Source organism: Bubalus bubalis, chromosome 6 (genome assembly GCF_019923935.1).
Source record: "Bubalus bubalis isolate 160015118507 breed Murrah chromosome 6, NDDB_SH_1, whole genome shotgun sequence".
Lineage (NCBI taxonomy): Eukaryota > Metazoa > Chordata > Mammalia > Artiodactyla > Bovidae > Bubalus > Bubalus bubalis.
The window spans coordinates 56,324,222-56,350,701 of record NC_059162.1 but is presented as its reverse complement, the minus strand read 5'-3'; the positions used below and the strand labels follow the sequence as shown (position 1 = coordinate 56,350,701).

General features: G+C 40.6%; 1 long non-coding RNA gene across 3 annotated transcripts in view; it reads left to right on the top strand.

The window, feature by feature from the left end:
- LOC123465900 overlaps window positions 1-26,480 on the top strand; it is a 96,502-nt gene that overhangs the window by 12,011 nt on the left and 58,011 nt on the right. The window contains exons 4-5 of one of the 3 annotated variants that reach the window (XR_006641206.1): window positions 899-1,062; window positions 1,263-4,199. This is a non-coding gene — a long non-coding RNA (uncharacterized LOC123465900). Of the gene's footprint in view, window positions 1-898; window positions 4,200-26,480 lie in introns of those variants that run through there. The other 2 variants (XR_006641205.1, XR_006641204.1) reach the window with 2 other exon arrangements.

Genomic DNA, 26,480 nt, shown 5'->3' with positions numbered 1-26,480 from the left:
TAAGGATGCTGAAAGTATACTTTGCTGCCCCAAGTTATATTTTATCCATGTCTCTGACACTCCACCTCCAAAGAGTCATTCCTTTGTTTTTCTTTGCTTCACTCAAATTGAAAATTTTTTTGGTTTGTGCAAAATACAAAACTACCATATGCAAGCAAATACATTAAGGTAGTGATTAGCTTTGCTTTCCAGTGACTAAAAGGAACTAGTTGAGCTAGAAGAAACTTGCAATTTCATCATTGGGAAAGAAGGAAAGGTTTGCTAAGTAGGTGAAGGGAAAGCACAGAGAGAAGAAGAAGGGGCCAGCTGACATTTTTTTGCCCACTTGGAAAATTTGAACGGGGCCAATTGCCCACTCGAGCTTCCCAGGTGGTGCTAGTGGTAAAGATCCTTGCCAGTGCAGGAGCTATAAGAGACACGAGTTCAATCCCTGGGTTGGGAAGATCCCCCAGAGAAGGGCATGGCAGCCCACTCCCATATTCTTACCTGGAGAATTCCATGGCAGCTACAGTACATAGTCACACAGAGTTGGACACAAATGGATCAACTTAGCACATATGAAAGTGCCCACTAAGTACTGCTTAAAAACAAAACAAGCAACATATCTTTGAGAGCACTTTATTGCACTATTTCAGTAATTGTACTGGTCAGGACTCAGCAAGACTAGACTTAGGAAGGGTGGTTAACATTTCAGCTCTAGCATGACTTGTAAATCATGACATTGATTTGGGCACAGAGGCTAGAATATTTGAGGAGTTCCCTTCAAAGCTCAAACACAGAGGGCGGAAAAGAGAGTTGGTCTTTAATATCACATTCCCCGTTTTGTAAGTTTGAGCTTGAGTTATGAAGCATCAAAGATCGTTTTGTTCCTGCATTCGATTTTCTTCTTTTCACCTAGAAAAGACCTTTTAGGCCAAAGACCACTTGAGATGTCCCTGATTCCTCCATGTTTCACTCACTGGCTCCTGGCTCCTGGAATCTGTTGGACCTGTATTTGCATTCACCATTTCTCAGGAGGGAAATGATTCTAGTGACCTCACTGTGGGGAGACAGGAGTTTCTGGTGAGTCATCAAACTGCCAGGCTGTTCTATGTAAGTGGGCTCTTGGCTCTGGATTAGGAAAGGAATGCCTTCATCGGGTAACACCGAAGCATCTTGGTGAACTCACGAAGTGCGTGGGGTACCCTAACCACCGTTTTTGGTGGGAAGATCAGGCTGTCACTTGTACTTCACCTTCAGAATTCTCCTCTGCTTGAATTAAGCTCTGCAGGCAGTGTCCTGGATTGTGAGAAGGATAGAGACCCTGAAGACATGCTGGCATTTATTCCTCACACTGCTCCTGAGGACACACAGGAGAGTGTTCTGGCCAAATTAACCAGTTATCGGTTCCCCGAATAACTTCGGTTTTGGACCCCTGACTTGCCTCTGTGAGTAAGTGAGAGGTTATCTTCCCTGCGTACTTTTGCCTCTTGGCTTTCCTGTCACTACACGAACATTCAGCCCACAGATTTCTGTTATCTAATCAGGTGCATCGGTCTGTGGTGGAGACGAGAAGGGAGGAACGCCCCTCTGACTCAGTTTTTGCACAAACAAAACTCATCCTTGTTAGCAAAGGCAGGAGGAGTACCCATGGCTGCTCAGATCAGATTTTCTCCCCACACTCCTGTAGGGCAGTGCAGATGGGTGGGTTTTTACGGCAAGATAAGCAACTGGAGGGCTCCACTTGGGTATGCTAAAAAAAATTAAAATGTCAATATTTACACATGACCTTCAAGGCTCTTACACTCTTGCTTTCTTAGGATTCAGTACAGACTGCGTTTTCTTTAGCCTGTTACCAACAGCTTGGAAATTCAGTTAGAGGACATAACCCAAATGTTCTCCAAATGTTCCTTCCAAATGGTCATCGTGAAAAGTGCTGTTTTAAGGCGTGCAACCTTTCTGCACTAAGAGAGGGCTGTCGTCCTGCTTACCCAACTGCGGGGGAATTATCTGGAGATTAAAACCACCGATGATAAAGATAGAGCTGCCAAGCTGCTTTAATTTGTTGATAACTAAAGCACAAGAGGCCTCTTACAGGCTTCTCGAAGCCTCACTATTGTGTGGTGCACATTCAACCCTTGCTTGTGTGCTGACACAAACAAATAAATGCGATCATAACGGTTGAAATGTAGTTAGAAACACAATTGAGAACATCTGTATTGTAAGCAGAAATAAATTAGAAATACTGAAGTGTTGTGTAGCTGTGAAAACGAAGGAATAAAAAAAATAACCCACAGTACCTGGATTAAGTGGTTATAAATAATTTATAAAGCAAAAATCTCATTACCCCCTGTGTAAACTCCCCCCTCAATGAAATATATTTTATGAATGTAGTAACACCGTAATAACCAAAGCATTTGTTTTTCCCCACAAACTTTCCATTTCATAACTGGGAGATGGTTTGGATTTACAAGTTCAGGACAAAACATCCCCGAGTTTACTGGTTTTGCTTTCTTCCTTGTGACCTTCAGCCCCGGGACTCTGTGGGGCTCTGCACGCCTTATCAGAATGCTGCTTTGCACATGTGAAAGTTTTCCCCAAATACCTTTCTGTAAATATGTTAACAGGAGTGAATAGAAATCCCCTCAGCTCTGGGGGAAAGGGCCTTGAAACTTGCATTGCAGTGCCCACGGGGAGGGTAGAAGGTGTGCTTCCTGCCCAGGCCTATGTCACCCATGTGACTCCTGGAGTCCAGGCCACTGTCAATAAACTCAATCGTGTTGTCTGGATCACTAAATAAAGTGACAGTTGCCAGATTAGCGAGTTTGTCCAGCTGAGCTATGGGGCCATTACACGGGTGGCCAGAATTTTCCACTGGGCACTATCCTCAGCATAGCCAGAATCCAAGGGGAGCCTGATTCTCTGCACACTCACTCACCCCTGCAGCTCTTCCCTCTCCAGTTTCTTGGTTCTTTTTTTTTCTATCATAAACCCATAGTCAGACTCTGGAACATCATGAGACCCAGTGGCATGCTCAAGGGTTAAGCATGACTCTGGTGTCCTGTTGTTTATGAAACCCAGTTCTTCTGAGTCATGCAAGCTGAACCCTCATATCTTTAAGAGATGCTAGGGAGGGAGGTAAAGCGGAGGAAGCTGGCTCATTACAACCTTTTATGTAACAGGAGACACCCTAAGCCTAATCGGCTCCTACCTCAAATACCTTGTGATTTCTTCTGAGCTTTTAATTAATGAGTTAACGTACATCCTATCTGGCTCTCCTGGAGTCCTTGGAATGGTTCCTAAGTGAACCACAGATACCCACAAAGATAACTGTCTGATTTCTATCCCGAAGCCTGGTCAGGTGCTGCTCCACTCTCATGACTTGTGACCATGTTCTATTTCTGCCTCACCCATTGGAATAGCTGTGTGGCTAAGCCACTAAGCAGAATGACCCCGTTAGATTCCCTTCTGGTAAGAAGTCACTCATGGACTCATCTTTGGAGTCACATTCAGAAACATGTAATTTCTCCTTGTTCAGGTATGTAGCTAGTGGGGGAAATTACTAGGTTATGAGTCAGAAGATTGCTCTGACGTCTTCTTGAATCTACCTGAGTGACTTTGGATTCATCCACCTCTGAGCCTCACTTATTATTGAAAATGGGGATAGTATTACCTCACACTTTTCACTTCAGTGTGACCTAAATAAGGTCACGCACATAAGAGGGCTGTTTATGTGCTGTTATTGAATGGTTTAGAGCGTTATGTGTTATTGAAGGGTATGGGGTTATTTGTCTTTGTTCAGGCTACCATAACGAAATACACCACACTGAGTAGCTTGTCAGCAAAAAAAATTCATTTCTTTAAGTTCTGGAGGCTGGAAGTCTGAAATCTGGGAGCCAGCATGGTTGTGTGAAGGCTCTTTTCTGGTTGTAGACTTCTCAGCTTCTGACTGTGTCTATGCATGCTGGAGAAGAAGGGAGGATCTTTCTGGACCCATTTCAAATTTAAATTTACTTATTTTTAATTGCAAGATGATTGCTTTACAATATTTTTAGTTTCTTCCATATATCAACATGGATCAGCCATAGGTATACATATGTCCCCTCCTTCTTGAACCTCTCCCCTGCCTCCCACCCCATCCCAGCCTTCTAGGTTGTCACAGAGCACTGGATTTGAGCTTCTTGTGTCATACAGCACATTTCCACTGGCTATCTAGTTGATGAAAGTGAAAGTGGAGAGTGAAAAATTTGGCTTAAAGCTCAACATTCAGAAAACGAAGATCATGGCATCTGGTCCCATCACTTCATGGGAAATAGATGGGGAAACAGTGGAAACAGTGTCAGACTTTATTTTTGGGGGCTCCAAAATCACTGCAGATGGTGACTGCAGTGATGAAATTAAAAGACGCTTACTCCTTGGAAGGAAAGTTATGACCAACCTAGATACCATATTCAAAAGCAGAGACATTACTTTGCCAACAAAGGTCCATCTAGTCAAGGCTATGGTTTTTCCAGTGGTCATGTATGGATGTGAGAGTTGGACTGTGAAGAAGGCTGAGCGCCGAAGAATTGATGCTTTTGAACTGTGGTGTTGGAGAAGACTCTTGAGAGTCCCTTGGACTGCAAGGAGATCCAACCAGTCCATTCTGAAGGAGATCAGCCCTGGGATTTCTTTGGAAGGAATGATGCTAAAGCTGAAACTCTAGCACTTTGGCCACCTCATGCGAAGAGTTGACTCATTGGAAAAGACTCTGGTGCTGGGAGGGATTGGGGGCAGGAGGAGAAGGGGACGACAGAGGATGAGATGGCTGGATGGCATCGCTGACTCGATGGACGTGAGTCTGAGTGAACTCCGGGAGTTGGTGATGGACAGGGAGGCCTGGCGTGCTGTGATTCATGGGGTCGCAAAGAGTCAGACACGACTGAGCGACTGAACTGATCTAGTTTACATATGGTAATGTGTATGTTTCAATGCTACTCTCTCAGTTTGTCCTAGCCTCTCCTTCCCTGTGTCTTCCCTGTGTTCTCTGAGGGCATTGATCTCATTACAAGAGCTCTGTCCCCCTGACCTAATCACCTCCCATGGCTAGCTCCCTGATACATCAGCTTAGGGGTTAGGAGTTCAACATGTGAGTTTTGGGGGGACACCAAACATTCAGAATATAGCATCTTTATTAAAAGGAAATTTCTATCCTACCTCTATTACAATATAGTTGGTTTGAGGATCAAATTAAATGAAATATGTGCAAAAGGCTTTGCACATCACTATATCATGAATGGAGTGGCAGAGCGCTGTCAGCTGGGTGGCTTGTGGTCAGTAGGCTAACGTATACATTTGCCAGAGCAGCACAGTTTTCTAAACCAAAAAGAGGAAGCATAGGCTGGAGACTTTAAATCTGTCCTTATGGTTATCAAGACTTTTTTTTTTACTGTGAGCACCTCAATCAATTGTTTTGAGAGTTTTGGCTCATTTCTTTTACTTCTAATATGAAGAAACAGCAGTCATCCCTTTACACGGTCTTTGGGAAAACATAACTGAAATGAATTCCAAAGATAGCTTTTAAGGACAAAGTTATGTGAAGGACAGAAATTGTGTGTGGACTCTCTCAGCAATGAATAGGCACGTCTCCACATACCCCTAGGATCTCAAGCTGATAATGTAACAACGAGAACCTATTGAATCAGGACAAGGGAATGGTTCTGCTCGTGTGACAATCTAGGTCTCAGAGTCTGGTATGCAGGCGGGGTGGAAAGAGCAGATTGCATTTTCAGGAGAAAGGTTAAGCTTGAATGTTTTGGACAGGAGGTGGTTTAGATGCATTTTTAAAAAGTCCTTGAATTTACCTGATGAGTTTTGTGTCCTTGTGATGGTTGTAGCCTATTGCGGGGTAGGAATAAATTTAGCAACACAAAAGAGGTCATTTAAAAATCTCTCCTTTCAGATGCCCCATTTCGTCTGGTGCCCCTTCTAGCTTTCTCTTCTTCACAAATTTGGCAGCCTGCGAGGCTGCCCTTCTGATCATGAGTTTACAATTAGTGGTATGTGGTTTCAGAAATGTTTCAAAACTTTTATAGAAGAGTTGTGAAAAGGTGGAGGTTTCCAGAAAACCTGTAACAGAAGTTCAGAGATCCATTTATTTATTTATTTAGATTTTAAAACAACATTTCAGTTTAAACTAATTTTAGGCTTGAAAATGTTGAAAAAAAATACTATAAAGTATTCCTTTATATCCCTCACTCTGCTTCTACTTATGTTAAAGTCTCTCATCACCGTTATAATTATCAAGAACAGGAGATTAACATTAGTACAGTGTTAGTAACGAAACTACAGACTTCATTAGAAATTCACAAAGTTTCCTACAAATATCGTTTTCCAGTTCCAGGATCGTATCCAGAACCTCACATTGCATTTTGCCTCCAATCTGTCACAGTTTCTCAGTCTTTCCTTGTCCCTTATGACTGGCTCTTTTAGAAGAGTAGTGATCAGTAATTTTGTAAAATATTCTTTAATTTAGCTTTGTCTAATGTTTTCTCATGATTGGGGTAAGGTTATGCAGGTTTTGCAAAAATACCACAGAAATGATATTGTGTCCCTTTTCAGCACATCATATCATATGCTATGATGCCAATATGTCTTATTCAGTTCAGTTCAGTTCAATTCACTCACTCAGTTGTGTCTGACTCTTTGTGACCCCATGGACCGCAGCATGACAGGATTCCCTGTCCATCACCAACTCCTGGAGCCTATTTAAACTCATGTCCATCACATGGTGATGCCACCCAACAATCTCATCCTCTATCATCCCCTTCTCCTCCTGCCTTCCATCTTTCCCAGCATCAAGGTCTTTACCAACGAGTCAGTTCTTTGCATCAGGTGGCCGAACTGTTGGAGTTTCAGCTTAAGCATCAGTCCTTCCTGAATATTCAGGGCTGATTTCCTTTAGGATTGACTGGTTTGATCTCCTTGTAGTCCAAGAGACTCTCAAGAGTCTTCTCCAACACCACAGTTCAAAAGCACCAATTCTTCAGCGCTCAGCTTTCTTTATAGTCCAAATCTCACATCCATACATGACTACTGCAAAAACCATAGCTTTGACTAGATGGACCTTTGTTGGTAAAGTAATATCTCTGCTTTTTAATATGCTGTCTAGGTTTGTCATAGCTTTTTTTCCAAGGAGCAAGAGTCTTTTAATTTCATGGCTGCAATCACCATCTGCAGTGATTTTGAAGCCTCCCAAAAATAAAGTCTCTCACCGTTTCCATTGTTTCCCCATCTATTTGCCATGAAGTGACGGGACTGGATGCCATTATCTTAGTTTTCTGAATGTTGAGTTTTAAGCCAACTTTTTCACTCTCCTCTTTCACTTTTATCAAGAGGCTCTTTAGTTCTTCTTCACTTTCTGCCATAACGGTGGTGTCATCTGCATGTCTGAGGTTATTGATATTTCTCCCGGCAATCTTCATTCCAGCTTGTGCTTCATCCAGCCTGGCATTTCACATGATGTACTCTGCATGTAAGTTAAATAAGCAGGATGTCTTATTACTGGTGTGTCTTATTACTAGACTTTGATCACTTGGTTAAGTTGGTACCTGCTTGTTTCTCCACAATGAAGTTACTATCTTTCCCTTTGTATTGATAAGTACTTTGAGGCAGGTGCTTTGAGTTTATTCAAATTTTCTATCATTCTTGAATTTTTTCTGCATGAAATATTAAGCACTTAAGAAAAGGAAAAGCCATGACAAACCTAGACAACATATTAAAAATCAGAGACATTACTTTGCTGACAAAGGTCCATCGAGTCAAAGCTATTGTTCTTCCAGTAGCCATGTATGGATGTGAAAGTTGGACCATAAAGAAAGCTGAGCACTGAAGAATTGGTGCTTTTGAACTGTGGTGTTGGAGAAGACTCTTGAGAGTCCCCTGGACTGCAAGGAGATCAAACCAGTCAATCCTAAAGGAAATCAGTCCTGAATATTCATTGGAAAGACTGAGGCTGAAGCTGAAGCTCTAATACTTTGGCCACTTGATGTGAATTACTGATTCACTGAAAAAGAACCGGATGCTGGGAAAGATTGAAGGCGGGAGGAGAAGGGGATGACAGAGGATGAGACAGTTGGCTGGCATCGCTGACTTGATGGACATGAATTTGAGCAAGCTCTGGGAGCTGCCGATGGACAGGGAAGCCTGGCATGCTGTATGTAGTCCATGGTGTTGCAAAAAGTCAGACATGACTAAGCAACTTAACCGAATTGAAGAAAGGAGATACACTCTTTGATGATTTGCTTCTTTTCACTTAATATATGTGAAACATCAGTTCTAGAGGTTTTGTTCATTCTTTTATACAGTTGCATAGTACTCTTATTACGTGGCAATACCAGTTTATTCAAGCACTGTTCCACATATGGGCATTTAAGTTGTTTCTAGTGTTTTGCAATTACAAACAATGAGGCAATGTATAAATTTGTGTATATGTGTACCTGCATTGTTGGAGATATGTCCCCTAGAACTCAGATTGCTAGGTTAAAAAGAAAATGCATATGCAGTTTTTTTAGACATTGCCAAATGTTCCTCTAGAATGGTTGCAGTAATTTGCATTCTTACTAGAAATGTAGGTAAGTGCCTGTTTCTCCATAGTTTCAACAATAAGCCTAAGTAATAGAATGTGTTCTCATATTTTACATGTTTTGCCAGTCTGATAGGTGAAAAATGGATTTGTTGGCGTATGAATGAGTTTGAGCAGTTTTTCGCATGTTTGAAGGCTTTTTAAAAAAAATCTTTGGGATGTATGTGTGAATTTCCCTTCATTTTTCTATCAGGATTTATGTCCTTTGTCCATTAATAATTAAGATTTCTTTGTATATAAAGAATAATAGTTCTTTTTTCTGGTATATATTACAAATATTTTCTTGCCATTCATCAGTTGTCCTGCGATCTTGTTCATGGTGCTTTTTGTCATGCAAAATTTTTTTCATTCAAATGCAGTCAAATTTATTAACTTTTCTCTGGTCTCTGATTTTAAACCATAGGTAGGAAGTCTTTTTCTTACCAAGGTTAAAGAATAGAATAATTTAGCTATGTTTTCCTTTATATGATTTAATTTCAATTTTTAAATTTAGATATCTAATCCACTTGGAGTTCATTTACTGTATGATGTGAGGTACAAATGTATTTTAACTTTTCCAAATGATTACATACTTGTTTCAGACTATTTATTTAAAAGTTCATCTTTACCCCAATGATTTGAGATGCCACTTTTTTCATATACTAAATTTCCATGTGATTTGGAGGCTATATCTGGACTACTCTGTTCTAGTCTATTTGTCTGTTTCTCTACTCATGTTCCACATTGCTTTAATTATCAAGGCTTTATAGAATATTTTAATTTCTGATAAGAACTAGTCACCACACACAGTTTTTCTTTCTTAGTGTTTTTCTACCTGTCTTTGCATGCTTTTTTTTTATTTGAATTTTAGTATCAAATTGTCTACCTTCAGAAAATAGCTTGCTGTTATTGTTATTATATTCAATTTATTATTAACTTTGGGAGAACAGGTTTTTTTTTTTTAAATAATAACTACAATCCTATTAAGAATAAAGGATGTCTTTCCATTTGTTCTAACCTTAATTAGTGTCATTCAAGAGTGTTTAAAAATTTTTCCTTTTGTAGGTTTGTATACTTTTTGTTAAATTTACTTGTAAGTACTGCATTTTGATGCTGTTGTAAATGGGTTTTTATTTACCAGGATTTCTTCTGTTTATTATTTCTTTATATGAAGGGATTTGATTTTAATGAGCTAATTTCATATCCTACTACTTCGGTAAATACTTTCATCATTTGAGTTAGTTTTACTATTGATTCTTTGAATTTTCCAGGTTTATTATATCATCTGCAAATATAGTTTTCTTTCTTCTTTAGTCATTCTTATGCCTCTAGTCGATTTCTTTTGTCTAATTGTATTCTCCAGTAGTACTAATAGTAGCAGAGATCGTGGGCATTTGTGTTCCTGATCTTAGTGGGGATGGCAGTAGTGTTTCTTCATTAAATAAGATATTGACTTTAGAACTATTCATTATTTCAAGAGGTATCTTTCAGTTCTTATATACTGGAGTAATTTTATCATGATTGTGTTGAATTTAGTCAAATGCTTTCTCAGTGTCTATGGAAATTGTCATATCATTTTTTTCCTTTAGACTTATTATTTGTAGTAGGCTGAATAATGGCCATCAGGTCCTAATTTCCAAAAGCTGTAAATGCTACCTTTTACAATAAAACTGTTGTAGATATGATTAAATTAAGGAACTTCAGATGAGGAAATTATCATGGATTGTCTAAGTGGACCCTACATGCTATCACAAATGTGCTTGTAAAATAGAAGTAAAGTGAGATTAGACACCTATGTAGGGGAGAAGGTGGTGAGAAGATGGAGGCAGAGATTAGAGTGATGTAGTCACCAGATAAGACACTGATATGATTTAGTTGGATGAAGCTCCTTCTTTGGTAGATTCTTTATGAACGCTGTATAGGTACAGAATTCCATAAGTTCTTGTATATTAAAAATTGTTATTTGATATTTGAAGGATAGCTTGACTGTATACAAAGTCTTTTGTTCACAATTTCTTTCATTAAACTTTTAAAAAATGTTACTTCATTGTCACCTTTTTTGTACATTGATTTGTTAAAACTCTGATGCCAGTTGAATTTTCTTGACATCATTAGTTTTGTCAAAAATAAGTTTTGAAAAAATTGTTTCTTCTTTTTGTCTGGAGGTCTTGAAGATTTTATCTTTGCATTTGAAATCTAAGAGTTTATAAGCATATGTCTCAGTTATTATTTACTTTTCTCAGATACCCAGTAAGCCTTTCCAACCTAGATTCATGTCTTTTTCTATTTCTGGAAAATTTTTTTGGATTATAATTTTAAAGACTAATTGCACATCATTTGTTTTCTTTTTCTTCTCTATGACTCTAGTAATAAAATATTATTCCTTTTGCCTGTCTTCTATTTCCACTAATTTTCTCTGATCCACTTTATATTTTCCTTTGTGTCATTTCATTCTCTTTGTTGTTTTCCTGCATTTCTTCAATGTCCATTATTATTTTCCTTTGAGTCTGTTTTCTCTTGGGCACTACAATTTGTTCTTTATTTATAATATCATCTTTTTTCTTTCATTTCTTTCCTGATTTCAGTCAACAATTTTTCATTCTCCCCCTTTTTGACCATTTCTGTTCTCAGTGTTTGAATTCATAATTTAAAGTGTATTTTTTTCATATCTTTAAATCTTTGTTACGATATATTTAATTTGATTTGGAGTGTAAGCATAAAGTTTCCTTCTGCTTCATGTTTTATTTTTGTTTTGTTTTTGTCTTTTTTTTTTTTCTTTTGGGGGAGGGTGGTTGGATTTTCCTGTGTTGATTTCTGTGTAAATTCATTCTGCTGTAGTCCTTTTTGGATTTTATTGTTCTGAGTTTCCTTTTTGTGATACTGGAATATTTTACACAGTTCTAACTGAAAGGCACTCTTCACTGTTGTGTATTAAAATTCAAATACTTTAGCAGGTTTTGTTTGTTTTGGTGTGGAAGAGGGATTGTGAGTCCACTCATTTTGTTGATCTATTTTTTTTCTTGCTGAGCTCTACATTTTTCTTCATTTCTGCTTTACTACCTAACTGCTAAAGGACTCTTGTTCTTATTTCTTTCTCTTTTATTTTCTCTTCCAGAAACTATTGTTTGCAAGACAATTCCTTTAAATCTTACTTGCTCATTTTAAACTATCCTTTTCCCTTTAAATTGTGTGCCTAGCCCTTTAAGGAGATGCCTACACCCTTTCAAAGGCACAAACTTTGAAATCTCCTTTAGGATATTCTGCTCTGTTTAATCTTGCTGGTGGTCTTTTTAACTTTTCTTAAGGTCCCCTTGTCTGTTCCCTCTTCTGTATTCCTAACAGTTTTTATTGACCTGTCTTTGCTTACAGCAAAGCTCTGTGGTGGGGGATGAAAGGGACAGAAAGGCATAGAATTTGGTTCTTTTTCTCTTTTTACTCACTATATATATTTAGCATTCTTAGTATTCTTTTAAAGTAATATTGAGAATATGATTTTGTAGAGAGATTTCATGGTTCTTAAGTTATTGTGTTCTGTTCCATGGAGGGATGGATGTTGGGAGGTTATTTACAATATACCTGTCATTGTCTTCAGTTGCATAAAAGTCCTTATAGGATGCACATTTGCATGTTAAAAGAGCAATCTCATCTAGGCCAATGGTTTTACTAACCACCTGTACAGCTGATGACACCCATATTTCGATTTTGAATTCAAACTTTTTCTAAGCTTGGATCCACATATCCACCTATAATCATACAACCTCAAATTCACCAAGATCAAAACCCAACAATCTCCTTCTCCAGGAAGAATGATCTCCTCCCTTCTCTCACACACTCTGTTTTGGGTTGAAATGTAGCATTCTCTACTGGGACACTCAAGATAGAAACTTGAGACTCATTTAGAGTTGTGTATCTTCCTTGCCCACACATCTAATTGACACTTAATAAATGGCTATTGGATGAAAGTCCTCAAACTTTCTAGAAGAAGATGAGAAAGAAAACATTTCTGTCCACTGATAACACCTGGTATAGGGCTGGATCACTATTCTTTGCTACTCAGGGTTAGATATTGCTAGTGGTGGGAATAAGAGCACAGAACACTTATAATTTAATAAGGAGTTTATAGGACTGATAAACTTCTTATTGGAGCCCAAGATGTTAGAGGCAGGGACAATGTCTCAGTGAATCGTTCACAATATTTGGCAGAAAGCTTAATAAAGTTCATTAGGTATATTTAAAAAATTAATAATAAAATGAATGGATGACTATAATATCACCTGTGATTAAGGACATACCTCCTAATGCAAAGAAAAACTTTTCAAAAAGATCCTTAAACTTAAGCAAGTCAACTCAAATCCCTACAAGCATTAGGAATGTTAAAAAATAAATGACTAGGCCACTTTGACACTGGCAAACTTGAAGTCTGAAAGGGGCTTCTTACTTACATTCCTGTGTGTGCCATGAACCCCTTTGAAATCTGGTTGAAACTTATGGACCCCTCTCAGAATAATGCTTTAAATATATAACATTAAGGTATATAGAATTACAAAGGAAACAAATTACATGGAAATATAATTATCAAAGTATTAAAAATACACAAATGTGTGAGATAGTAATATATGTGCTTCTTTATTAATGCATTAAATAACAAGATCTAACAGCCAAACTAATAACTAGCGTATTTTAAGTAGTGGTGAATATAAGCAGTTTTTCAAGATATCTATAACAACTGTGATACATATGAAAACATCTGTGATTTCCATTGGTGATGCAGTGAAGGCATACCTGCCAACACCACAGTAGTTTTTTGCCTTTATATATACTTGAATAAAATGCTAAATTTCAGTTAGAAATTAATAAAAATAAAGATACAATATTTTTTTCCCCAGCCAAGTTTATAGCTATCTGAATTCCATACACACAGCTGCATCTATGAACTCCAAGTTAAGAACCCCTGGTTTAGAAGGTGCCACTGCTACCAAGTCTATCGGACTCTACCCAGACAGAATAGTGGCCTTAAGGGCTTCAGTTTTTTCATGATCTCTGACCTAAACCCTTATGCAATTATGGATCCATCATTTCATAGTCCCTCTATAAGAGTTGTCCTTATGAAGGAAAAAAAAAAAAGATTGGAATATGACAACCGAGTTGTCTCTTGACAGACAGAAAGGTCTGTTTTGCCTGAGACAAAGTGGACTTGCATTTTTGCAAAGTTGAGATGATATTCATTAGTCGTTCTCTGCAGACCCCAGTCTGAAGGAGCTCTCAGAAGCTGGGGCCATGACAGAGGAGGGTGTGGAAGGTGATGGAAGAGGGCTGGAACCTGGAAAACAAATTCTACAACTTGTAGATAATAAACGAAAAGGGTAAGAACTTCCCACTGGCTGATAGAAAGAAAATGTCACAAACACGAAAACATAATAAAGCTGGCTTTGAGTCCTGGTGCCTTCCCTTCATGATTAATGATTGGTCTCAAATAGGATGGGTAAGGGAAAGTGAAGTTCCTCTTGAAGTAGCTTTAAAAATGCCACAGCTTAAAAAAAATTATTGTAACATCAATTTAAGGAAAAAAAACTCTGCTGAAATGTAAAGGTCAAGAAAGATTTGGGTGTTTTTAAATGCTGTCTAGAAGAAATTCTTATAAAGGTTAAGATGTCATGTAGTTTCAGAGTTATGGGCATAGAAGGGGGGTACTGGACAAAAGCCATGCTACCTGGGGGCCTTCGGTGACGGTGACCCATGCCATGGGGTGGGTGGGCGGGCAGCGGGCAGCTGTTGGATCACACTGTGTCACTGTGTCTGTGGGGAAAACCAGCCACGTCTCTCTCACAGCCTTTAAAGCCAGGGAACATTTCACATCCAAAGCTATGTTCTGACTACACACAGGCCTTAAGATGACCTGCCCCCGACCTCCCAACAGCACCGCTCAGAACTGCACTTAAAGACCCCCAGGGGAAGGAATGCCAAAACCCTGCTGCCCCTCTTGCCTTCTCTCACTCTGTGTGGAACCTCTTAGTCTTTCAGAGAAAGTTTCCACAGACAGAGCCAGGCCTGGTTTGTGAGTTTATGACATGTAGGAGAAAAATCTCCTGACCTCCACAGAGAAGGTGTCCTGTGAGCGCAGCGGAGGTTTCCATGACTTCACAGTGGTCTAGGAATAGGTGTCCACTTGGTCTCAGCTGTCCTAGTCATAAGCTTTTTGTTGTTGTTCAGTCACCAAGTCATGTCCAACTCTGTGACCCCATGGACTGCAGCACCTCAGGCTTCCCTGTCCCTCACTATCTCCCAGAGTTTGCCCAAGTTCATGTCCATTGAATCAGTGATACCATCCAACTGTCTTAACCTCTGTCATCCTCTTCGCCTTCTGCCTTCAATTTTTCCCAATATTAAAGTCTTTTCCAATGATCTGGCTGTTTGCATCAGGTGGCCAAAGTATTGAAACTTCAGCTTCAGCGTCTGTCCTTCCAATGAATATTCAGGGCTGACTACCTTTAAGATTGGTAGTCATAGGCTACCAGACTCCCAAATGATATCTCCTGGCCATGGTGATCCTGCCAGGGGCATGCAGCGTCGAGCACCCACACACCAGTTCATCTGAGCAGGACTACTGCTCAAGGATACCTAGGGGAATCCAGGGCGTCCCCTGGTCACTGGAGAGCACTGGTTCTCAATCAGTCTCTACAAGCCTGCCTTCCCACACCACCTGGAAGGGGTCCACATGCTTTCAATGTGGTCTGTGAAGAGGCAGCTTGGGAAAAATGGGAATGCCCGGGAGCCTGTCAGAAAGGCAGAATTTCAGGCCTCACCTCAGACTTTTTGAACTAGAAGCTGTGTGTTAACAAAATGTGATGTGTGCCCATAAAATTCTAAGGTGCTCTGCTTGCTCAAGACATATGTCTGTGTGAGTAAGTGCGTGCACACATGTGGACACACACAGAGGCCAGCTCTCCTCTGGGAAACCTCTGCTGAGTGATAAGAGTACGGCATAGCCTGCAGAAGAAAAGGATGGGAATGACCATCATAGAGAGTTCTAATTTGTCTTGCGAACACCTATGCAAGGCTCAAGAGTTAGACACTGTGCACTGGTTGTGGATGTTTATCTCAGTGAGCTTTACCTGGATGATATGGGCCATTTGCAGATCAAATCAGGTCATTTGACCCCTCACACCATCTCACCCTGAAGATAACCACTATGGTGGGATCACTCACCTAGGGCCAGACATCCTGGAATGCGAAGTGAAGTGGGCCTTAGGAAGCATCACTACAAACAAACTAGTGGAGGTTATGGAATTCCAGTTGAGCTACTTCAAACCCTAAAAGATGATGCTGTGAAAGTGCTGCACTCAATATGCCAGCAAATTTGGAAAACACAGCAGTATCCACAGGACTGGAAAAGGTCAATTTTCATTCCAACACCATGGAAAGGCAATGACAAAGAGTGTTCAAACTACCGCACAATTGCACTCATCTCACACACTAGCAAAATAATGCTCAAAATTCTTCAAGCCAGGCTTCAACAGTACATGAACCATGAACTTCCAGATGTTCAAACTGAATTTAGAAAAGGCAGAGGAACCAGAAATCAAATTGCCAACATCCATTGGATCATCAACAAAGCAAGAGAATTCCAGAAAAACATCCATCTACTTCTGCTTTATTGACCACGGCAAAGCCTTTGACTGTGTGGATCACAATAAACTGTGGAAAATTCTGAAAGAGATGGGAATACCAGACCACCTGACCTGCCTCCTGATAAATCTGTATGCGGGTCTATAAGCAACAGTTAGAATTGGACATGGAACGAAAGACTGGTTCCAAATTAGGAAAGGAGTACATCAAGTCTGTATATTGTCACCCTGCTTATTTAACTTCTATGCAGAGTACATCATGAGAAATGCCAGGCTGGATGAAGCACAAGCTGGAATCAAGATTTCCGGGAGAAATATCAATCACCTCAGATATGCAGATCACACCACCTTTATGGCAGAAAGCAAAGAAGAACTAAAGATCTTCTTGATGAAAGTTAAAGAGGAGAGTGAAAAAGTTGGCTTAAAACTCAACATTTAGAAAACTAAGATCATGACATTCATTCCCATCACTTCATGGCAAATAGATGGGGAAACAATGGAAACAATCAGAGACTTTATTTTTTTGGGCTCCAAAATCACTCAGATGGTGACTGCAGCCATGAAATTAAAAGATGCTTGCTCCTTGGAAGAAAAGCTATGACCAATCTAGATAGCATATTAAAAAGCAGAGACATTGCTTAACAACAGTCTGTCCAGTCAAAGCTATGGTTTTTGCAGTAGTCATGTATGGATATGAGATTTGAACTATAAATAGAGCTGAGTGCTGAAAAATTGATGATTTTGAACTGTGGTGTTGGCGAAGACTCTTGAGAGTCTCTTGAACTGCAAGGAGATCCAACCAGTCAATCCTAAAAGAGATCAGTCCTGAATATTCATTGGAAAGACTGATAGCTAAAGCTGAAACTACAATACTTTGGTCACCTGACTCATTGGAAAAGACCCTGATGCTGGGAAAGACTGAAGGCAGGAGGAGAAGGGGACGACAGAGGATGAGATGGTTGGATGACATCACCAACTCAATGGACATGAGTTTGAGTAAGCTCTGGGAATTGGTGATGGACAGGGAAGCCTGCCGTGCTGCAGTCCATGGGGTCACAAAGAGTCAGACACAACTGAGTGACTGAACTGACTGACACCCTGAAGTGTTCTTTGTGACATTAACTGGTCTTTTGTGGCACAGCCAGACTGAGACAGGCAGGTAGATTGTTGCAAAGTAGAATTTGCAAGACATCAGGAAGCGACTCTCAAAATGCAATCCACGTGTCTCATTAATTGAGTCTGGAATCTACCATCAAAGATCCAATCAGTTGGGTAAATGGAGAGTTTCTTGTTAAATATATAAGCTTCACCATTGCTGCTCAAACCACTTACTCTGGAGTGGGCAAAATATGTCTCCTCTAGTGTCTGTCTCAAACTCTTTGCCAAAACCACCTTAATTTCCCTGACACTTCTACTTATTACTGTTGCTTCCTACTTCTGTACTATTTTGTGTTCTATTCACTTAGCACTGAAAATATACTCTTTTGCTATTTCATATAACCTAGCTTTCCAACTAGATTTTTAAGCCTGTCAGGAGCACATATGTATCCTATTTCTTGTATGCCAGCCCCAGCCCAGCGCACTATATCCAAGTGGGGTCTAATAAGCTTAAAAAAAATTAAAGTATCATCATCAGCTATTAATAGTTCTGCATGCCAATGCTTTCCAGATGTTAGGCATTCACACACAACAGCTTACATGTCCTTACAATTACCCTTGGATCCCCAATCTAAGAGGAAGAGACCAAGGCCGGGGGACTTTGCAAAGTCACACAGCTAGTGTGCGGCCAGGCTGGATCTGAACTCAGCTTTATCTGTAGTGTGCGTCCCTTCTTCATTAATTCTGTTGTGGGAATGAGGTTGTCTCTTGCTGTTTGCTGAAAACCAAACACATAAGAGCTCTGGGAGGTGAAGACCGGCTAATTTAGAGGCAAGACCAGGTCTCCGTGAGCAATAATGACATGTATGGTCCTGGCAAAGTTGTTTCTTTTTTGGTATCCCAGAGTCTCCCTCTCTAGCATGGGAGTGGTTATCTTTAATTCACTAGGTTACTAAGTGTCAAGGAAGGGAAAGGGCGCTGGTTGTGAGAGCTGACCTCGGGGACAGTCACCAGAAGTTGGGATCCTTTGACACTCCTGAGGAGGGTGATTGTGTGTGCAGCCACCCCAGCTGCAGAGTCTTGCTTTTCTTCCCATTCCTTGTGTCTGATTTCTTAAATGAGAGACAGCAGATCTCTGGATAGTGCCCTTCATATTGTGAATGAGATTGCAGAGGTCCATCTCCTACCTTATGACATCAGAAAGAGCAGCTCTATTCTTCACATTCAGGGCATGGAAGCCAGAAATTGCGCATTTATGAACCTACTCACAGAGAAACAATTCTTGCTGAAGGAGCTTGGATTAGTTTGCTGACATTTACCACAAAAACCTTTGCATTTACTCATATCCAAAAAACAAAACCAAATCAAAACCAACCCCCTACAGTGCCCTGGATTCAGGAAGAAGTGGACATAATGTGATTCTTCCTAATCAAGAGTCAATGAAGATAGTGCTTTTCAGGTCTACTATATCCTTCTACTTCTCTGTATATTCATTTTATTAATTTTGGGGAGTTTGATATTGAAACTCCAGCTAAAAATGTTGATGTAACTACTTAAAAAATAATTGTAATATATAGTGGAGTTTCCCTGATAGCTCAGTTGGTAAAGAATCTGCCTGCAATGCAGGAGACCCGGGTTCGATTCCTAGGTTGGGAAGATCCGCTGGAGACTGGATAGGCTACCCACTCCAGTATTCTTGGGCTTCCCTTGTGGCTCAGCTGGTAAAGAATCCACCTGCAATGCAGGAGACCTAGGTTTGATCTCCGGTTTGGGAAGATCCCCTGAAGAAGGGAAAGACTGCTGCTGCTGCTAAGTCGCTTCAGTCATGTCTGACTCTGTGCGACCCCGTAGAGCCCACCAGGCTCCCCCGTCCCTGGGACTCTCCAGGCAAGAACACTGGAGTGGGTTGCCATTTCCTTCTCCAATGCAGGAAAGTGAAAAGTGAAAGGAAAGTCGCTCAGTCGTGTCCGACTCTTTGCGACCATATGGACTGCAGCCCACCAGGCTCCTCCGTCCATGGGATTTTTCAGGCAAGAGTGCTGGAGTGGGGTACCCACTCCATTATTCTGGCCTAGAGAATTCCATGTACTGTATAGTCCTTGGGGGTCCCAAAGAGTCGGACATGACTGAGCGACTTTCACTTTCACTTTCACAGTGAAGCTATATGTAACCTGGTTCTGTATTTTCCAAGTCTCACGTAAATGTATTATAATACTTTCATAATGTAAAAAATAAAAAAGAAACAGAAAAAAAGAATCGATGAGGAATTTTAATTTCTGAACACAATTATGATGATGATGGGACCTCCATGGAGTCATTGCATTTTGCTGTTCTTCCAGGCACTGGGTTTCCATATCTAGGAAGGAAAGCATGATACAAGGAATCTTACATAGCAACACAAAATTCTTTCCAAAGTATGCAGTGCTTTTCTAAGAACCCTTTCGAACTAAATGATTCAGCCTAATAGCAAAACATTCTATCATGTGATCTAGTAATCCCACTCCTGGTCATATATCCAAAGAAAATTGTAATTTGAAAAGATACATTGCACATGCATTGTTCATTGCAGCACTATTTATAATTGCCAGGACATGAAAATGACTTAAATGCCCACTGACAGAGAAATGGATAAAAAAGATGTGGAACATATACACAATGGAATATTACTCAACCACAAAAAGAATGAAATAATGCCATTTTCAGCAACATGGATAGACCTAGAGATTATCATATTAAGTGAAGTAAGTCAGACAAAGGCAGATATTATATGGTATCACTTATATGTGGAATCTAAAAAAAATACTAATGAACTTATTTACAAAACAGAAACAGTCTTACAGATATAGAACACAAACTTATAGTTACCAAAGGGGAAAGATGGGGGTGGGGAGGGATAAATTAGGAATTTTGGATTAATATATATACACTGCTGCTGCTGCTAAGTCGCTTTAGTCGTGTCCAACTCTGTGCGAGCCCATAGACGGCAGCCCACCAGGCTCCCCCATCCCTGGGATTTTCCAGGCAAGAACACTGGAGTGGGTTGCCATTTCCTTCTCCAATGCATGAAAGTGAAAAGTGAAAGTGAAGTCGCTCAGTCGTGTCCGACTCTTAGCGACTCCATGGACTGCAGCCTACCAGGCTCCCCCATCCCTGGGATTTTCCAGGCAAGAGTACTGGAGTGGGGTGCCTATATATACTACCATATATAAAATAGATAAACAACAAGGACCTACTGTACTGCACAAGAAACTCTACTCAATGTACTATAATAACCTATATAGGAAAAGAGTCTGAAAAAGAACGAATACATGCATATGTATAACTGAATCACTTTTCTGTATACCTGAAACTAATACAACATTGTAAATCAACTATACTCTAATATAAAATAAAAATTTAAATTCAGTTAAAAACCTTTTTTGGACACGTAATTCACCAGCCCAGTTAAGAGGAATGTTGAGTAAAAAAAGGAATAAAGTTAAGATGTCCAAGGTTTCTATCAGAGCAGCTCCTGCTACATGTGTTCTCTCTGACCTGCCATCATGACTGAGATTCTCACATTTGAGCAGTTCTTACCATTAAACTGGGACTTCCCAGGTGGCTCAGCGGATAAAGAATCTGCCTGCAATGTAGGAGATGCAGGAGACACAGGCTCAACCCTGGGTTAGGAAGATCCCCTGCAGGAGGGCATAGAAACCCACTCCAGTATTCTTGTCTGGAGAATCCCATGGAGCCTGGCCGGCTGCAGTCCCCAGGGTCACAAAGAGCTGGACATGACTGAAGCAACTGAGCATGTACTATTAGACCAATGTTATTTGGTTAAAGCCATTGTCTTTGGAAGGAACCTATTAAAAGTACAGGTTACTTGGGCCTAGAAACACAATTCCCACAAAAAATCGTTGTTCTAGCTGTGCGAATTACTTATCATATTAATTAGTTGTCAGCTCCCAGACAATATGGCTCTGAGGAACTAAGGCCTATTTTAAAAGATATCATTGTCTTAAATATGAAACATTATATGGGGCCCTATGGTGGGAGGCTAGAAGACAGAGAAAGACACTGATTAAGAAGGGAGAACAGAGTAGAGATCTGTCAGGGGAACATGAAAATCACACTTCTGTCCCCTTTGCAGTATGGCCTCTGATCCATGCAGTTTTGTTTTCTGCTGACATGTTTCTAATGTACAAGTGACCAATATACTCTCTTCTTTGTACATGCCTCCAAAAAATAAGTCCTTCCTGTATGAAAATTAAAAGTGAAATGAATTCCCTGATCTTTTCTAACAATGTTCACCCACACCTACTCTTCCCCTCCTTTCTGGACACACAGCTAACAGCATCTCCCAGCCCTGTGTGTCTAGATGGGAGTCACATGACCGAGGGCCAGACACCAGAATGCTAGTGACCGTAGGACATGGACTTCTAGCTCCTCTCCCTCCTCCCTCAAGTGACTGAAAACCAAGAACTGGAAGACACAGGGAAATGGAAGAAGTCTGTTGGCAGTAGATGATTTATTCCCTGAGTCACCAACTGAAGAAGGTCAACCCAGAAGTGTGTCTGATCAGGAACCTCCTCCACTTTGGACTTGCCATGGGTGAGAAGCAAAATGACTATGCTGAGACACTGAGATCTTCCCTGGTGGCTCAGCAGCAAAGAACCTGCCTGCAGTACAAAAGATGAGGCTTTGATCCTCTGGAGATCAGGAAGTCCTCTGGAAAAGGAAATGGCAACCCACTCTAGAATCCTTACCTGGAAAATCCCACGGACTGAGGAGCCTGGAGGGCTACAGTCCGTGGGGTCATAAGAATCAAACGCAACTTAGTGACTAAACCACCACCACCACAAAACATTGAGATCTGGGTGTCCTTTTTTTATGTCACAGTGATCATTTATCTAAACTGCTAAAACTTACTATCTATATTAATATTTATCATCACTAGATTGCAGGATATTTAAATAAACTGAACAAACCAGGACTATTGAAATGATTTTTTAAAAAAGAGTATTGTATATGTTGTTAGCTCTAGTTTGCTAAGGACTTTCTATCAGGCACATTAAGTGTTTTGGATTCTTATTTAATCCAATAACAAGCTTTTGAGGTAGATTTATTATCCCCATTTTGCAGATGGGGAAATGGACTTAGAAAGTCTACTGAAGAACTTGCTTTAGGTCAAACCATTAATGAGAGGCAGTATTGTGACACTGATCCCAGTCATTCAGTGTTTGCACTGAGCGCTTTACCGATGTGTGATTATATTCTTAGAATTGCTGAGGGAAGCAGCATCAGACCACGGAATGGCACAGCAAGGTCACACCATGAACCAAGGAGAAGTCTTGACCTCAAAAAGGAAAACAATTATCGTATCTCTCTGACCACAAAATAGTTGAGAGAACATTTCCTTTATTTCTCTTCCACACCTCAAAAATACTGAATTGATTTTCAGCGATTTCCCTTTTCTACTCTTCATTGAAAGCCTTGATTATGCCCCAGTTTTCAGCAAAGAGAAAATTCTTGCTGCTGAGTTATAAATTCTGCAGGTTCTAACTAGGTTTCAACTGAGGGAGTTTTATTCTTTCATTGATACATGCGTGTCACTCCCATCAGGGGAACACTTTGCTTACAGGAAACAACATTCTGTTTCTATAGAGGCGGAAGAGAGAGAGGGGGGCACAATGTGTGAGAGAAGCCTGCACCCTGAAGGGAGAGGAAAAAAAGAACGAAGCTAAGTAGATGTCTTTATTGGCTGTTCTTGTGGATGGAGAATGTTGAATTTCTAGTTTTCTTTTTTAAGCTGAGAAGGCAGACTCGTACCTGACAGATCCCTATTGAAATTGTTGCCATTCGAATTCAACAAGAGGATGCATGTGGAAGGGGCTGTGTCAATGTATGGGGCACCTCACATGGAAGATATTAAGACTGCAGTCTTTATTAGTAGGGGATCTATATATGGCTGTTATAGATGGTTCCCCAGGAGACCACAGCCTGATAAGGCAGTGGAAGGCAGAAGTATGTGGTGGTTTAGAACACAAACTGAGGAGGCAGATTCTTGGGTTCTATCTGCCAGTGCTGCCCTGTCTAGCTGTAGAATAGTTACTAAATCTTTCCAGGTTACAGATTCCTCCTATGTAGAATGGGGATAATGGTGTCTCCCTCGTTGTGTTTGGAGAATGGCACAGGATAATGCATATAAACACTCATTGATTGTCACTTGTTTTGAGGAGGATGATAATAATGATGTTGACTCATACAAAAAGATAGAAGAGAGAAGTCAACCGATAACAAGAGCATATTTGCTTATCTGCTTTTCTTTTGTTAAGTTAGTATCCATTTTACGGATTGGAAAGATAAAAACAAGTTGGACTAGAAGGAATCCTAGTGAAATTTGGCCAGGCAATAATGACACAGATGTAGATATGGCAGGAATTGAAACTTGAATTGTGTGATGGTAGAAGGAATCCATGAGTGAATCTAGAAATTTTTGCTTGAGACTCATTGTAATTTGAGATCTGGTCCAGGTCTCAGTAAGCACCTGCTCATCAGAGAGGCAGTGAGGTTTCCACAAAACACAACTGGAAGCAGAAGTGGACTTGTAGGAGAAGAAGGGGCTCGGAGTTGGCAGAGAGAAAGAGAAACAATTTTGAGAACAGTCTAGTAAGATCTCTTGTGGGTTTAGGGAGAGTCTGGACCACCCCATGCTCTATAGGCTAATCCTTCATCTTCCAGTCACTTAATGTCCATCCTGTGGGAAGGACAAATCCTGGTTCAGAAAACACAGTTTCCAAGTTGTTTGTTCTGAAATTACTTTTATCCTTTCAATATTCTCCAAGTTTCCCACCAGCCTTCTACAGAATATCACTTCTCTGTGGAACAGAATGCTCTGCTCTGATACTAAAAGTAAGGTGTTTGTTTTGGAAGCAACATAGATTCAAATAGCGACAACAATTCTTTGTGGAAAAGAAAAGCTTCTTTATATTTATTTGAGTAAACAGAAAAATAGCACCATTGAAATGATTTCCCACCTGCCAAACAAAGCAGTTTCCTTTTGTGAACCGTGTTCCATATACGAGGGGGTTAGAAGCACAACACTGCACAAAGGGAATGGTGATGGATTCAGCTAGTGTGGCTGCTTCACCTGTCCACGGGGGCTCACCTGGCTCCATTATCTCTCACCTCAGCCGAAAGGCAGTCATCTTGCATGTGCTGGACTGAGGGCTGTGCTCTTTTGCAAAAGATGTCAGTTCTTTCCTCAAATGCTTGTGTTTTCCCTGGGAGTTAATTTGTGGGGATTCATGCCTGTTGAGGAGAAGGAAATGGCAACCCACTCCAGTACTCTTGCCTGGAAAATTCCATGGGTGGAGGAACCTCATAGGCTACAGTCCATGGGGTCACAGAGTTGGACACAACTGAGTGACCTCACTTTCCTTTTGCGTTATGCCTGTTGAATTGGGCCTAAAGTCAAAGCAAAACTTCAGAGAAGCTGTTCTCTGTCCTATAAACCAGGTTAAACCAGAAATATTTATTGCAGCTTCCTTCTGTAGTCAGGTAGCTCTTGTCTTAGCCAGAAGGTTGGGATTTTCCACTGGCAGGTATGCTTCCATCTTGGAAGGCTGGTATTGAGGATCCACAACCCTTTTTTTCTTCTCTGGTTCTCTTTAGAGATCTGGCCAAGCTGACCCACCAGTAGCCCACAGGATCAAGGAGGCAAAATTTGGAAGGACATGAAGGTTGCTTCTGACAGCCTCACACTATTTTCACTTTTTTCAATTCTTAGGGTTTCTCAGATCTATTCAGGAGCTTTTAGCTGTCTCCTGGCTCCCTGAACCCTCTGCTGTGACAGTAAGCCCGTATGTATGTATGCTCAGTCGCTCAGTTGTGTCCGACTCTTTGCGACTCCATGGACTATACTCTATCCATGGGATTTTCCAGGCAAGAATACTGAAGCTGGTTCCAATTTCCTTCTCCAGGGAATCTTCCAGGGACTGAATCCTTGTCTCCTTCATCTTCTGCATTGGCAACTGAATTCTTTACTACTATGCCACCTGGGAAGCCCACCTTAATGTAAAAATGTAGCCATAATGACAATAACAACAATTGCCATTTACTGGCTCTTTATTACATGCCTTGTGTTATGCTAACCATCATATCCACACTATCCTCTGTGACTTTCTGCATCAGCTATATGAAGCGGCTCTGTGTGTAACACAGTTGACGCCCATCTCCACTCCTTGCTCTACCCTTGGAAGCCTCCTGCCAGCAGTCTGGGCTCCTGTGGGACAGCAGTGTCTCTCCCTGAGGTGTGCTCTGGTCTCAAGGGAAGATCCTCAGCCCAGTGAGGGGCTAAGCTGGAAATACCCAGGAATCCCTGGCCCAGGAATGACTCTCAACATTTGAGGAATGGGAGTTCCTGTGTGAATCCCCCAACTTCCTCTCACTTTGTTGGGACAATTCTAAGGCAGTTTCCCAGTTTCCTTCTAGGTCCTCACAGAGCTTCAGAGCAGTGACCACAGTGGAAACCCCTCATTGAAGCCACTTGGAATGATTTTCCCCTCCTCCCATCTCATTTCCCCAGTAATCCCTGGCACTACCATCCAAACTTATCCCCCATCCTTAACTCCATATTTGCCCTTGGGGGAATCCAAACCAAGAACATACACGATTATTCTCACATAACAAAGGAGAAGTGAAGGCTTAGCGAGGTTGACTTGTGTGCTGCTGTGTAGCTGGTGAATAGCCAGGCAAGACTTGGACCAGAATTATTATTATTCTCTCACTGAGTCATTCTGCTTCCATCAGAAATAGTCTGGACCATTTTTTTCTAGTTAACTAATTGCATTAATTAATATATAGCTTCTTTGCAAGAATGACTTGAGTTTGCAGAACATGACTGATACTCCTTCCTTCCATTTTGCCCTGCGTCTAGTTCCACTGGGACTCAGGATTCAGCTAACAATATAATTAGAGACAAATTTCATAAATTAATTAATATTGCAATGCTATTGTCTGAGAGTGGCTAAATGTAGTATGCCTCTAGAGCTATTGACACTTTACAGAGGGCTTTTGAGGTTCCAATGCAATCACGTAAAGAAAGGACTCTGTGTGGAATTTTCAGCATTGACTGTCAAGAAGACCTCCCCTCTGCATCCTGAGATGGGGTTTTCCTGAACTCCCTATTTCAT